Below are 14,388 nucleotides of genomic sequence, written 5' to 3'. Positions count from 1 at the left end.
CTTTCTTATAATACGGGATACATTTATTGTCTAATTTGTGAAGACCGAAGGGGGAATCTGCCAATAAGAATTGACGAGCATTTCGAGAATAAATGAGCACATACGTACGCAACCTACCGTCGCTTCATCTGATGCTAAGTCTTTGCAAAATAGGCATTCTTTCAAAAGTGATTCTTGATATATTACCATTTAACTACCAAAAGTGTTCAGTTAATTTTTCCCCTATGGATTTCGATTTATTTGCAGTACTTTACCAAGCCGGTTGCATCACTCAAGATACCTTCTTCGAGATATTATGTAAATGCCTTCCGTTATTTTCACTAAAATGATTTGCATATGCTTTTCATGCTTGTTTGCATTTGGTAAAAAAGTATGCCTGGGGCGAATCTATTGCATCACTTTTGGATAACCTACAAATGACGAGTCATTAGCAGGTGCTGTCCTTGGTGGATTATTATGCAGAAAGCAACTACTCTCGTGATCATATCAATAAAACTCGAAGAATATTTCAATAAGGTTACTCAACTATCCAACATCACGTTGCTCACCAAAAATGAAACTTAATGGAATGAATTACTTTAGAAGTTAGAATTAGAATACTACTTTAGAAATTAGAATTCCTTTAGAAATAGTTCATCTAACTTCACGTCACAGTGAAATGTGAGGTATTCTGTATAGTATTCAATAAAGGTTTTTTCAATAGCGAAAGTTTGATGAAAGCATTTTTTTGGGATTTTCTGTGCCATTTGCGGTCAGAAAGTTTCGTGGAAAATTTTAAACACGTAAATTAAATTTGAATCGTGTTTAATAACGTTTGAAAGCAAAGATGAATTTTGGTATAAGGGGCGGCCGTAGAGTATTGATGTCATGTTAAAAACACTATTGAGGAAGGTAACGGGAAACCACCTCAATTTTTGTATGCAATGGCTTATAAGATGGACACTGTATGTATTTTTCTACAATTGCATAGGCTGTATTCTTCCAAACCCTACTTTACATCCACTTTTTCAAGGACCAAGTTTACGAAGCATACAAAACTATGCTCCATTTTAATTTTTTCACGAGTCTTTTCCTTATATATTTGTTAAAATTCCTGTTATCAAACCTAATGAAGAATTGCGTTAAGTATAGAAACTCTAAAATATGCAGAAGTTAATCATTTTTTACCAATTAATCAATTATTATAGCTCACCCATGGGTGATCATACATTTTTATTAATTAGGTTTATCAAAAGTTTCTATTGAGCTTATTTAATTCCTGGAACTGAATTTTATTCAGTATATTATCTATTAGTGGTCTCCGTAGTTCATCGGATATACGAGCGCTATACTATTGGCCAGAGGATCCGGTTTTGGTTCCGGGTGACGCCTGTGGGAACACTTAGCTTCACCCAACTTGTGTGATTTTTCGTGAATCAGCTCTTCCAGGGAAACCATAGGCGGCACAAGGAATAAGGAACTGAGGTACCATTATTCTGAGGTGTGAATTTCACACTCCGTATTAGTGTTGTATTATTACGAGTTAAGATATAGCCTCACCTATCAAAACCAACCTTCGGGTCGATTAATTTGGTTTATTACATCTGTAATATAACTTGAGCGCTTTTTTCAGGAGAAGGTGTCGCTGTTACAATTTAATTATTTTGCTGGATCATTCATTTTTTTGCTATTTCAATCCTGTACAAAATAGGTTACGGAAGGTTGATTGATCTCGCATTAACTGACTTTGCCGTGGTCCGTCCGCTCAAAATTGGGGGCTCTTAAGAACTCTAGAGTGGCAGAACGGTAATTGGATACTTTTGGGGACGAAATAGCATCAAAATGTTTAAAACGGTCTTTAGGTTGTGTTCAGGTTTAATTTATTCTCCAAATTTGTAACCAATTTAAAACCCTAAGAATTCAACTCAGAATTTTCACTGAACAGAGAGTCTAATGATATGAACTTCGTTTTTCCCATGACGGTGAAAAACACTTTGAAAAATATGTATTGGCTGCAAAAACTAATTTCAAAGTTTCATCCGATTAGTTTAACCTTCCGACACGAGGTATGATTTTAATCACTCTTGTCTAGCATTAATCATTTGTGTCTAGCATGGCAACTAAACTACAACGGTACGTATGTTTTAATTCGTATCGTTCAAGCTTTTTAGAATTAAGGCTGAAAATGACCACGAGTGGAATTTTAAAATATATTTGTAACTACACTTAACTGCATATCGTAAAAATTTTAATATTTCCATCCATCTTTTTTCCCACCCATCTTTTTTTCCATCCAACTTTTTTCCATTCACCTTTTTTTTCATCCATCTTTTTAACACATCTCAGATGGACCTCTAATGAAATACTGATGGTGCATCGAAGAAAGCATCCATGATCATCTTCACCATCATTATTTTAATCCAAAGATTGGTAAACTGGAGCCCACCATTTCTCTTAATTCGGTGTTTTTTTCTTCTCATCCCATTATAACATTTCTGTTTTGTCATTCTTAATTTTTCCTATTTTCACTTCTCCCTTGTTATTTCTTTACGAGATCTTTCCTTCATTTTTCCCTCCTATTATGCTTCTAACTAATCCATCCATGTCTCAAGGTGTGTCCAATCCATCTTGTTCTTTTTTACCGTAGTATTCTCAATATTGACCTATCCTTTTCTTCTCTTCTGCATACTTCCTTGTTCTTGACTTTTTTTCTGTCCATTTCATCTTCAGCAATCTCGTCCATTACCATGTTTCCAAGATTTATATTCTTTTCTAGTCTATTTCTCTAACGTTCTATATCTCTCATCCGTAGAGAGCCATTTCCCATACGAAGTTGTTTTGACGAACTACTTCCTTCTTTGCAACCTCAGGTTCTTTGAACGCAGTTACCTATTCTTCAATGGATTCCTTCTTAGCTTGAACTATTCTTCGCTTGATGCCAGTTGAATTTTTTTCATGTAAAGTTAAACGTCGACTCAAGTTGATGAAGGATTCCACTTGCTCGAATCTCACTCCTCATATTGTAATATTCGCCTTCAGCCTCTCCCTTCGACATAATTGGATAAAATTTTTTTTCTTCTTGATGCTTATATTATATCGTTTTCCCGAAGAAAATACTTCCAAATGTATTCAGAGTTGCTTGTGCAGGAACTCTCGTGTTTCTGCGACTAGTGCGATGTTCTCTTCGAAACAAAGCCATTCATCTTAACTCCTTTGATGCCCAATTCTTTTACTTTTTTTCAGTGTCTCTTCTAGATAAATGTTGAATGGTGCTAGCAAGAGGCATGCATCTTAGTCTAAATCCTTTATTTATCGGGAGAAATGCTTTCTGGAATGATATGGTGAAAGTTATCCACCGCGGAAATGAAACTAACTCAGTGAACTCCAAAGGGAATATTTAGGTATACTAATATATAGTAGTATACTAGTATACGAATATATTAGGTTAGGTATTTCACCTGATGGTGACACAACGTGTCGAACCCTGGGTCGTTCCAAGGCCATCGTACCTAGGTCGTCCTTTGTTCATTTTGGCTCATATTTTCCTTTCGTTTTTTATTTACTTTTTGGCGTTCATAATGATACTTTTATGATTCAACCGGTTTTTTGCATTCGTGTAGAGTTCTTAGGGAATTTACCCTTGCATATTCTCACTGAATTGCCCTCTCGAGGATGTAAACATTTTTGAGAATACACACAGAAATAAGAAACGAATCATCACTCCTTAAAATACCTGACGAAATCAGCGTAAATTTGTCTATGACGATAGCGGCAATGCCTCCGAAATAAGTCGTTTCGTTCCATGCGAACAGGTTCCCTAAACATTAGTTTCTCCGTCTATCAGATTGTCCTCCGGATGATGATGACCCACTTCGACCATCAGGTTGATGCGCTGGCAGGGCAATGCTCTCGTTATCGCACCACCGGGTGAGCTCGATTTATCGATACCTACCCGACCTGTGAAACTCTGCGCTTCCAGGAGATGCGCGCACGATATTCCCTAATGAATATTCAAACATTCCTCTTCTTTCGAAATATTGCAATTGATGGTCACTCGGCAACGCGGTACGAAGTACCTATATCTCCCAAGCAGCGTAGGGGAAGTATAAAATCCCGGCTTCCTGCCTTTTTTTTACCCAGTCCGAGTTTCGGCCGCATTAAAATAAGATTACAATCGTCAATATTCACCCCGAGGAACGGGGTGAATATTGACTCGACTCCGACTCGACTCGGCTGAATATTGATTCTGGACTCGACACTTAGCCTTGTAAAACGAATACTGAGGGCGATAAACTAGCAAAAAGAAAACCGTTCACTTATCTTGAACAATTTATCCTTGTCCCATTTCAGTGTTTTTCGTTCATTCTTGCACTCGGTTGGTTGGAATTCATGAGGGTGAAAAGAAAATATTTAGAGATTATATTTAGTGATGAGTGATCATCTCATAGATTTAAAAAAAACGTTTCGTAAAACGCTACTCTCTCTTTCCAAATGTTTCAAGATGGTGGAAAACTAAATACGAGCTCGTAGCTTCAACATTCAGAGAAGTGCTTCTGCCTGGAGCGGTAATATTGAATCATTTGAGTTTTTGTTATGTTTCATCTTATTTTTACTTCTTAGGTCACACAAGGGCCTTATTTTATCTGGGTAGTTATAAAAAAGTGTGAGTAAGAACGCTAATGTTTGCATCGTAGAGATTGCACATTGAGTTATTGGGCTCGTCAAAACATTTTGACCCCGATGACTATTTTTAAAGCAAATTGATATCAAAGTTATCATCGGTGTTGGTCAACGATCCTTGAAAAGCATAATACATATGGTTACGCGGATATTATTATTCCTTGCTGTAAAAATGTAAATGCAAAATTTTTAAATTCTCATAGACATCGGTCCTAAGGTTACGTTGATAAGTTTTCTTATATACTTAGATTCTACAATATAATTTTTCATGTGTACTCCTCGGCGCTTTTTAAGGGGAATATATGCCAAATTTCATCTTTACTTATCCTTCCAATTCTATGCGTATTCAAAAAACTATTTAAACATTCAAATTGCCACCTTATTTCATATGCTAGTGACGAATGATGATATCATGCAACGTTCATTCATGTATATTTCTTAATTAATAAAATGTGAATAAACCATTTTAAAAGCAGGAGGATATGGAAAGTTTGCAAAGGAAAAGTGAAATTGGTACGCTATAATGCAAGATTAAATCTTTATCGGGAAGTGAGAAGGGGAGATCTATGCTAATAGTTAAAGATAAGGGAGGTAAGATAATAGTTGACACTGGGAAGATCCAAGAGAGATGGAAAGAATATGTAAAAGCACTCTATGGTAAAGAGCTTAGACTGACAAGGTTAGGCATAGAAAAGGAGCATGACGTAGATGAAGATAGCTTAGGTCCAGACATACTCAACGATTAGATAGAAAGGGCATTAAGGGAGATGAAGCTAAATAGGGCCGTGGGGGTGGATAACATTCCTGCGGAACTACTGAAATGTTTAGGAAAATGTGGGAGGAAGAGGCTATATGGGCTGATTCGGAGTACCTATGAGGAAGGAATCTCGCCGGAAGAATTTGTGAGATCAGTGTTAGTTCCTATTCCGAAAAAGGTGAAGGCTACATCATGTGAGGACTACAGGACAATAAGTTTGATTTCCCACGCAGCTTAAGTTGTTCTCATGATCATAAACAAAAGGATAGAGAGTAAGGCAAATGATTACTTAGGGGATTATCAGTTTGGGTTCAGGAAGGGGAGAGGTGCGCGTGATGCCATTACAGTAATGAGATTATTAATCGAGAGGAATATAGAATACAACCAGGAGGTATTTGCCTGTTTCGTAGATTTCGAAAAAGCGTTTGATAGAGTGAATTGGGAAAAACTAATGAGTATATTGAAGAAAATAGGAATAGATTGGAGGGACAGGAGGCTAATCCGTAACCTGTACATAATCTCAGACTGCTCAGGTGCGAGTAGGGGAGGTAGAGTTCCGATCAGTTAGGTTTGCTGATGACCAAGCTTTAGTTTGTCAGTCAGCCAAGGGGTTGCAAGCATTCCTGAGTGAATTGGATCTTCAAAATTTCATAAGTTTGGATCTTAAGAGAACTCCGAAGGCTTTTGTGCTGTATTAAATTTGCATCATAATTACGCATCAATATTTGGTCCATAAAATGACAGATATATAGAACTTGGGATTCTACAGATCCATGGTTCAGGGTCATCATCATCATGAACTTAATGGGCCCTATGGCTGATTTTTCACAGTGAAAGAGGACCTCGCCCTCACCGCTTGCAAAACATACAATGCCTTTCTCTGTGCCACCAGATGTTTTCCTATTGAGTTCACAGATTTCAGAAAATGTAGTGGCTATGATTTTGTTCAATGATTTAGATACCAGGAGGATAAATTTCCAAAAAGATCTTCCCAAGATTTGAATCTGAAACCCTTTGTTTACTATCCGTACGCTAATATTATCCCCAATACCACTACACTGCCGGTGTCATTGCTAAGGCAACGCATTTCATTTGTTTTCAAAAGAAACTGTATTTGTACCCTAATGAAGCTAAGATCATAATATGCGTGCTGCTTATAACCAGGATTTCAACCATCGGGGTTCACGTTCGTGACTAGGAGGTACAAATTGAGCCGTATAGTTGTACAGTCCTGAGTGTTAGACGAAACCTACTGAAGGCACCATTCGGTCTTTTTTATTGAGTGACCAGAAGTCCGTCACCTTGGTTTTTTTCGATTTGATCACACTTTTATTTCACCTCTTAGCCGTCTTGGTCGACTGATTCAGAGAACACTGGCATTTTATTAAGTTTCAGCGGAAAGGGTGTGAAATAGTTTGTCCCACGTTGTATCTGAAATGGAATAAGCGTTAGAAACCGTATGTTTTCATCACAATGCCACACAAAATATCTAGTTGGATAAGTTACATTCATTTTAAATCTAGATACATATATATATATACATATATATATATATATATATATATATATATATATATATATATATATATATATATATATATATATATCTTTATATATAATTATATTTAAAACATAAACACAGTAATCAACCCGAAGGTCGGTTTGGTAGGTGATGGTAGAGTCCACCCAGTACTAAGCCCGACGGCGTGTGAAATTCACACATCGAGGTAGGGGGGCCAGTTCCTTTCCTTGTGCCGGTTATGGTTTCCCAGGAAGACCTGGTACCGAAAAATTCCTTAGTGGAGCCCATTGGGTGGAGCTGCAGGTACCCAGAGAGGCTTGCCCGGGAATCGAACGCGGACCCTCCGGTCAGCAGTCAAACTCTACACCCCCTGGACTACCGCGACCCACTACAAATACATATATATATATATATATATATATATATATATATATATATATATATATATATATATATATATATATATTCATTTATTTCTTTATAAAATTATTTATAATTTTTCTTCGATGGCCCAACCATCTACCACTGGGGAAAGAAGGAACTCAGTTATTCAGCGCTATCTCACTTCTACGTTCATATATATATATATATATATATATATATATATATATATATAATGAGTTAAAGGGTGTGTGTGGAGCTGGATTAGAGTTACTCCTCCCCTTAATAACTCCTCTCACGCTGATGCAGGTGGCTAGGACCACCGAAATATGATTAATCGTTTAAGTGAGTCAGTGATTTCATATATATTTCATTTGATTTTTATTTTGAGGGCCGTCAAAGTAAACTATATTTTATTTTTTCTCACGGAATAGATTTTTATTGACATTGCCATTCAAATGTTTGGTTAAAGTAGGCGTGTTTAAAGCTTTCCAAGCAACGGCATTCTTACCGCGTTCCTGGCACATTCACGGGATCTTTAGGACTCCATTCTGTATGTTTCAACCAACTCGATCCATACAGCTAACTGGGTGTAAAACTAATGCACTTGAGCATACATTTATTTAAGAAAATTTTCGGTGAGGCATAGAAAGAATATTAGCAAGGCAAATTTTTAAAGTAATAGAGTTTAGGAAGCGTACGATTGTATCAAGTGACGAATTTATGGCTGCGATTGCTTTCCCTCTCGTCCAGCTGCACGACACAAAATGAAATCCAGGGTTACGTGACAATCAATTTAACAGCATAACCTTAGCGGAGGAAGTTGTGCAAAGGAAAGTAGACGGAGAGAAACCCCGAGGAAAATTTGATGTGGTTAACCTAGTAGAAATTCAAGCAGTAAAAATTCCCACGAACGGAGAAGGATTGATATGCCAAGCGACATTTTCACAAGCATTTCCTAAGCGTATTTCTTAATGTTGTTTACAGAGTACGCAACATGAATCCTTGAAAATAAATGCCTACTAAGAGTTGCAATCGTCCTGTAAATCAGAATTGTAAGGGAAAAAAAGTCGGGGAGTGTCGATCTGTCGCGGCACACTACACTGATTTCATTCTCACTTGGAGTCCGCTCTTTATCAGTAAACCTTTCGCTGTACAAGGAATGTGGAAAAGTTCGGCTATAATTCTAGTGTAACTATAAATGAATTTCTTATGGCATAAATAAGTAGGTTATCATATCTCTACAGAGTTATATGTATTAAGTAAACATCCATACCGTCATTTCGTACAGGTTGATCAAGAACCTAATCGAAATATTAGCACTTAAAATAAATATAATTTTGCTCTTTAAAAGTTGTTTTTTATTAATTAATTAATTTAATTAATGTTTTATTAATGTTGCTTTTACCTGTCTAAACACCTATGAACTAAGCGAATATTGTGAACGTCATGCTGATACCCCAAGACTCAGTGTAGTGTGAGCTTTTTTGCGGATATCTATTGAAAAAGTTGCAGAAATACGGTACGAATACGGAAAACTTTTTAAAGAAGGAGGACGGTTAATATATTTTGTGAGGTTTTTAAAATACTAATAAAAAACGTTGGGATTAATTATCTCTTTCATAAATTTCTTGGGTGACTTATGCCTTATAGGTTTAACATACTTTCATATTTTTACACACGTCGCTACGCTCTCTGCAAGTATGCTACAAGAATTAAACCTGTAAAATTCCTCGTAGAATTGAATGTTTAATAGATTAATAGCATACCTTTGTACTGAGTTTGATGACGCTATACCTGTTAAAACAGGTAAATCTCGCAATATAAGGGCACCAGTGACCACATCTTAAATCCACAGATTATGTCCACTAGCGCGAATTTTTTCTTTTGCGTTCGAGTGGGCGTAAAAATGGCCGTAAAATAAATAAAGCTCTCATATTGTAGCATTTGCAACTCTAATAGGCGCATTAGAATTGTTTTATAGGTCTAAATAAACCCGATTTGATGGGAGAAGCCGAAAATACAGGCAAAGAAATAATGAAACGGTGGATGTCCGCAAATTATATTTAAGAGATGCGAGGGTGCGTGGAAATAAACAAAAGTTCCAATCGACGAAGAAGGAATTCGACAAAAAGTTAACACCTGCCCAATATCAAGTTTAATGTTGGCTGTTATAAGGGCCGGTTTTATGACCCCCTGTTGGTGTCACTTTCTAGCCTTAACTATCAGATAGGCATCAAAAGTGTTTTATAGGCGGCAGTTGTAGCAGTCTTGTTTCATTTTTTGGCCACTCTTTCAAAGGGGCCTCACATCACAGCAAACCTCGTTGACTCGTTGCCTTTGCCCTCAAGGGACGGGGACGACGAAGGACGTAAGCGGAAGGATGAAGTCTCACGCTCAAGTATTCAAGGAGGGAGTGGCTGTAATAACTGGAGCGACCATTTGGCTCCTGGCGTTGAGATAGAAGAGAGAGATAATGCAAAGATGGTAATTAGTTTTTTAAGTATTCATTTCTCGCAAATAAAATTTCAAAAGTTATGCAAAACAGCTGCGGTCGTAGAGTAACCTACTTGAACCTAATTGATTACCATTACTTACACAGTAACAGAGTGTAATTAGTCATTTGACATGCAACAATACTTGTCAATGTCATTAACCATGCAAAAGAAAATGCATTGATTAACATTCGTGGATTAATTTTTTAAGGGTCAAAATGGTTAATACGTAATGTTATGTTCAAGAAAAATTAGATCATGGATTACCAATGCTACGATTGATTTTTTGGCTTAGATTGATCCTCTCTCCCTTCGTAGTAATTTTTTTGCGCTGATCTCTTCCATCGCGTGCTCAGTACTCATTCCTGACCTTCTCCGAAAACCTTTCCCTCAATGGCTTCCTCAACTAATAAAAGTAGATCAATTTTTTAGACCAAGATGATCAAAGCAGCAAGGATGTAAGGAAAAGAATTGCGCTAGGTAAAGAAGCTTTCTCTAGATGGAAGGATTTGATCACAGAGACGATGTGTAAAGATGTTACGGTGTTAATATGCCAACTCCCCATTTACCAAAAAAGAGGTCACGAATACGAGTCCTGCCTTGGTGGGATTTCCTCCACTTACGGCTTGGGTGTTGGTAATTCTCTTTAATGTAATATGTAGGAGATAGGTGGAAGAAGGGACTATAAAGTCTCTCTCTCGCCCCAATGAAGTCATTAAATAAATAAAGGAATATTTAAACAGTATACCTTTGCATTGTATAAATCCTTTCCTATATATATATATATATATATATATATATATATTTATATATATATATATATATATATATATATATATATATATATATATATATATATATATATATACATGTATTCTCATATTCCTGTATTATTTCTGTTAAATGTTTTTTAAATAATGTTTTTTTTATTTTCAATTTAATTTTATTTTCGCTTTACGTTTTTTTCTATTTTTATAGTCGATCAAAAAGTACAATATCCTATTTGTTCTGTGAGATAATAATATTCCATCTTTTAATCTCCTCAAGATGTTGGTCTCGTATAATGACTTTTAAATAAGGATAATATGAAATCAGCCGTCGAGTTGCATTAAGTCAAAAGCGCTAATAATGTGAAGAAATCGGTTGAAATCGTTCAAAATGTACTTCTAATTTGGAGATGAAATACCGTCTTATGAATATTTCATCTCAAAAATGAAATTGATAGTGGCGTGGGGTCATTATATTTCAATTTACATAATTACTCTTGAGAAAAAAAGGGGGAAAATCAAGAAACATCCCAAAATAACCGTGAAATTATATTTCTCTTTTCGAATTTCACTGCAGAATATATGTATTTTTACCTTCCACAAAAAATCTATGGATCATTTTTCTCGAAGTTTAGTTCAACCATAATTCAGTAAAATTATTTTTATATTCAATTCAATTAAAATTTTTTTATACTTCAAATATCAATAAGGTTAACTATCCTATCGGCATATCGTTGATAGGTAACCTCTATCCTCTATCAATCAACTGAAGATCGCACCACACAGATGAAAAGATAAATGAAAAAAGTTGGATGGGTCTACATATTAAATAAGAAAAACAATTATGAATGGTGGGGGGGTTGGAAGACCTTGGAAGACCTCTTCTGAAGGAAAAGAAGAGAGGGGGAATGGATCCACAGCTACGTGAGCTCTCAATATTTCAGTTCATCTAAAAAAATTCAGAGTGACCCCTACAAATGATATTTTAGGAATTTTTTGAAGTGCGTCTGTGCGATATTAATTTTCCAGTGTCAACCGCCGATGTAACACAATTATCGAGGTTCCAACAAACAATATCGATATGGCAATAACTGTCGGATACCTCGCGTAGTATCGTTGATATCGCCATATCGCCAGGGTCTGCTCCAAAAGTGAGTAGAAAGATATTTTTCCTGCCGAGACGGACGACTAAAGTGTGGCGATCTATGGCGGGAAAGGTGTTTTGAGGTCTTGAAAACGCTAAACGACACGTATCAGTTGCCTGCGGGCCGTTGCTGCGTGCGGATTGCTGCTTAGACGGGACCCCTGTTCGAGGGCTTCGGCATGAATTAACGATTTAACGCCCAATGGAGCGACAATACACGATAAAAATTTGTGTTGATCTCGAAAAATTGTTATCGGAGACCATGATCATGGTCTTTCGGAGCTGAAGAAATGTCCCAAGGAATGGTTTGCTGCTGGTATAAGATATAATAGGAGGGTTTAGAGAAGAGCCTAGACCTCTTAGATTCCAATAAAAAATGAAAGGGATTCTTGGCGCAGTGCTTAAACATCTTTTTTGACTCTTACAGAAATATTTAACTAGTGGTTGACGATACTACTTTACATATATATTGTTGAAAACCATTTCACTCATGCATCATGTCAAATTAGGGATTGGAAAATTTTCCTTCACGGTCAAAATAGCATTTTGGCGTCCCATTGCCTTTTTACAGATTATCTCACTACTTTTCTTCTGAGTTATATTTCACATTCTCAAGTGTAAAGTTCACAATAAAAATGACACTTAGGCAAATATTTTGATCCATAAAAATTATTATTTATACCTTATCATGCTGAATCGACTATATGCGTAGTTTTTGATCCTTCAAACTAGAAACTCATAAAGTAAGTGCATCATAAAAAACAGACAATGTAATAGGCGAGCAAAACTCCATTTTAATTTGCATTGAAGTTTAGCTTTCAAATTTCAACTTTTTGGTTCTTCGATTGGCGAGGATGTGTCGTTCATGTCGGCGGTGAGTAATTCAGAACATATATTTCCATTTTATCTAATGGGAAATCTATAAATCTAGTCCCAAATTTATAAAAATAATTAAAAATTAATGAATGCTACGAACTCGTCCTAGCCAGCAAGTTCTCAATAAGGTGAGCGACATTACTCGAGGTAAAAGAATTATCAAGTATGTACAACAGATTATCATGCTCTCATCTTAACAGTAACTGGATAGGGTTTTGTTAAATTGGGGTAAGAGCATAATTGCGAGAAATTAGATTTTTTAGCATTAAAAGGCGCAGAATGCTGCTTTCGGTTTTGATGAGAACTTTGAGTTTATACATTTACCTTTAAATATTATGCAGTGGTTTCAGTTAAGATTATAGAGTGGATAAATAAATTTGCAAAATTAAGCCGTGTTTTTGGATTAACGTGATCTAAACTCACCACACGTGTACTGCTATCACTGATTGTCTTCTGCACGGATTAATCCTGTCTTCCTTTCGTCTAGATTGAGTAACTGCAAAATACGGGTATGTGTAGTATTATTATCTAGTAGTAATACCAATTTGCTTAAAAGGAAATTTAAAAAAATTTAACCTTCTAATTATAACACTGCCAAATGGTATTGCATCGCTCAGTATTACATAAACGACCTGTCGCAGTTCACGCCAAATCTCAGGAAAAGAGAATACGAGATTCTGGGGAGCAATTCCAAGATTCATGCTGACGGTCACCAAGCAGCAATCGTCGCTTTCCAATAGACCCTGCGAGCTTTTGTCGACTTTTCCTATTACCAAATGCCTTTTATCATCCACCGTCGACAATAAGTATCCACTTTATGCCACCCGTCCAGAGAGAATGTGAGATAATCAGTCAACCCACATTCTCCGCCAAAGTCTGATGTTTTTAAGGCTGTTTTCATAATAAATGGTAGTTTTTGTTTGTTTATTGCTCTGAGTCAATCAATTTCGGTGAACATTGGCGTTGATTTGTGTCCTACTCTTTGTTTAAGTATGCCATTTTGTCGCATACCTTCCCAGAAGCCATATCAGTGTATGGCTGCTGGTAATTGCACTAAGTATGCATGAATGTGTACTTATGCATATTTGGTACAATATATATGTACATTTTGCTCGCCATTTTTCGAAAATATCGATTTATTTGGCTGTTTCCTGTCCACGTTAAAAGCACGGCGCGGTAAATAACGGACATACACCTTTATTGCCTACTTCTTTTGTAAATCACTATTCATATAAACTCTTATACATACACAAACAAACATATTACGTTAAATGTTTACATTTGAACGAATTTCCTACAGTATTGTCGCTCAATATTCTTAACCTAGTATGCTTCTGCCCTTCTAAATGTATACACAAATTCTTAAAAGTTTTGTCAATAAATTTCGAGAGAAATACTCATGATTGATTACTGACTAGTAAATTCATTTCAAATTCGTAACTTAAATTACGCCATCACATTGGATATTGCAACAGCTGTACTTGACCTGCGGATGCAGGATTGCATCAAGAGGCGATATCTGAAAGAGAAACTACTTCACCCAACAGGAAGCCTTTGTATGTCTTTAAACAACAGCTGATAAATATCGTCGTCTTAAAAAACTCGGACAATTTACATGTCAGTTATATGATAAAAATGCAGTCATGGCCCTGTAATTCATATGCTGAAAGCAATACTCCTTATTTCGCTCATTATTTACGGTTCATATATTACATCAACTTTTAGAGGACGATCACGATGTACTTACACACGATTACTATCATAAACACACGGTTGAGGATGATAAA

The sequence above is a fragment of the Hetaerina americana genome, unplaced genomic scaffold (genome assembly GCF_022747635.1).
Source record: "Hetaerina americana unplaced genomic scaffold, ioHetAmer1.1.p SCAF_1, whole genome shotgun sequence".
NCBI classification, from domain to species: Eukaryota; Metazoa; Arthropoda; class Insecta; order Odonata; family Calopterygidae; genus Hetaerina; species Hetaerina americana.
Note: the sequence above shows the minus strand (reverse complement) of the source record.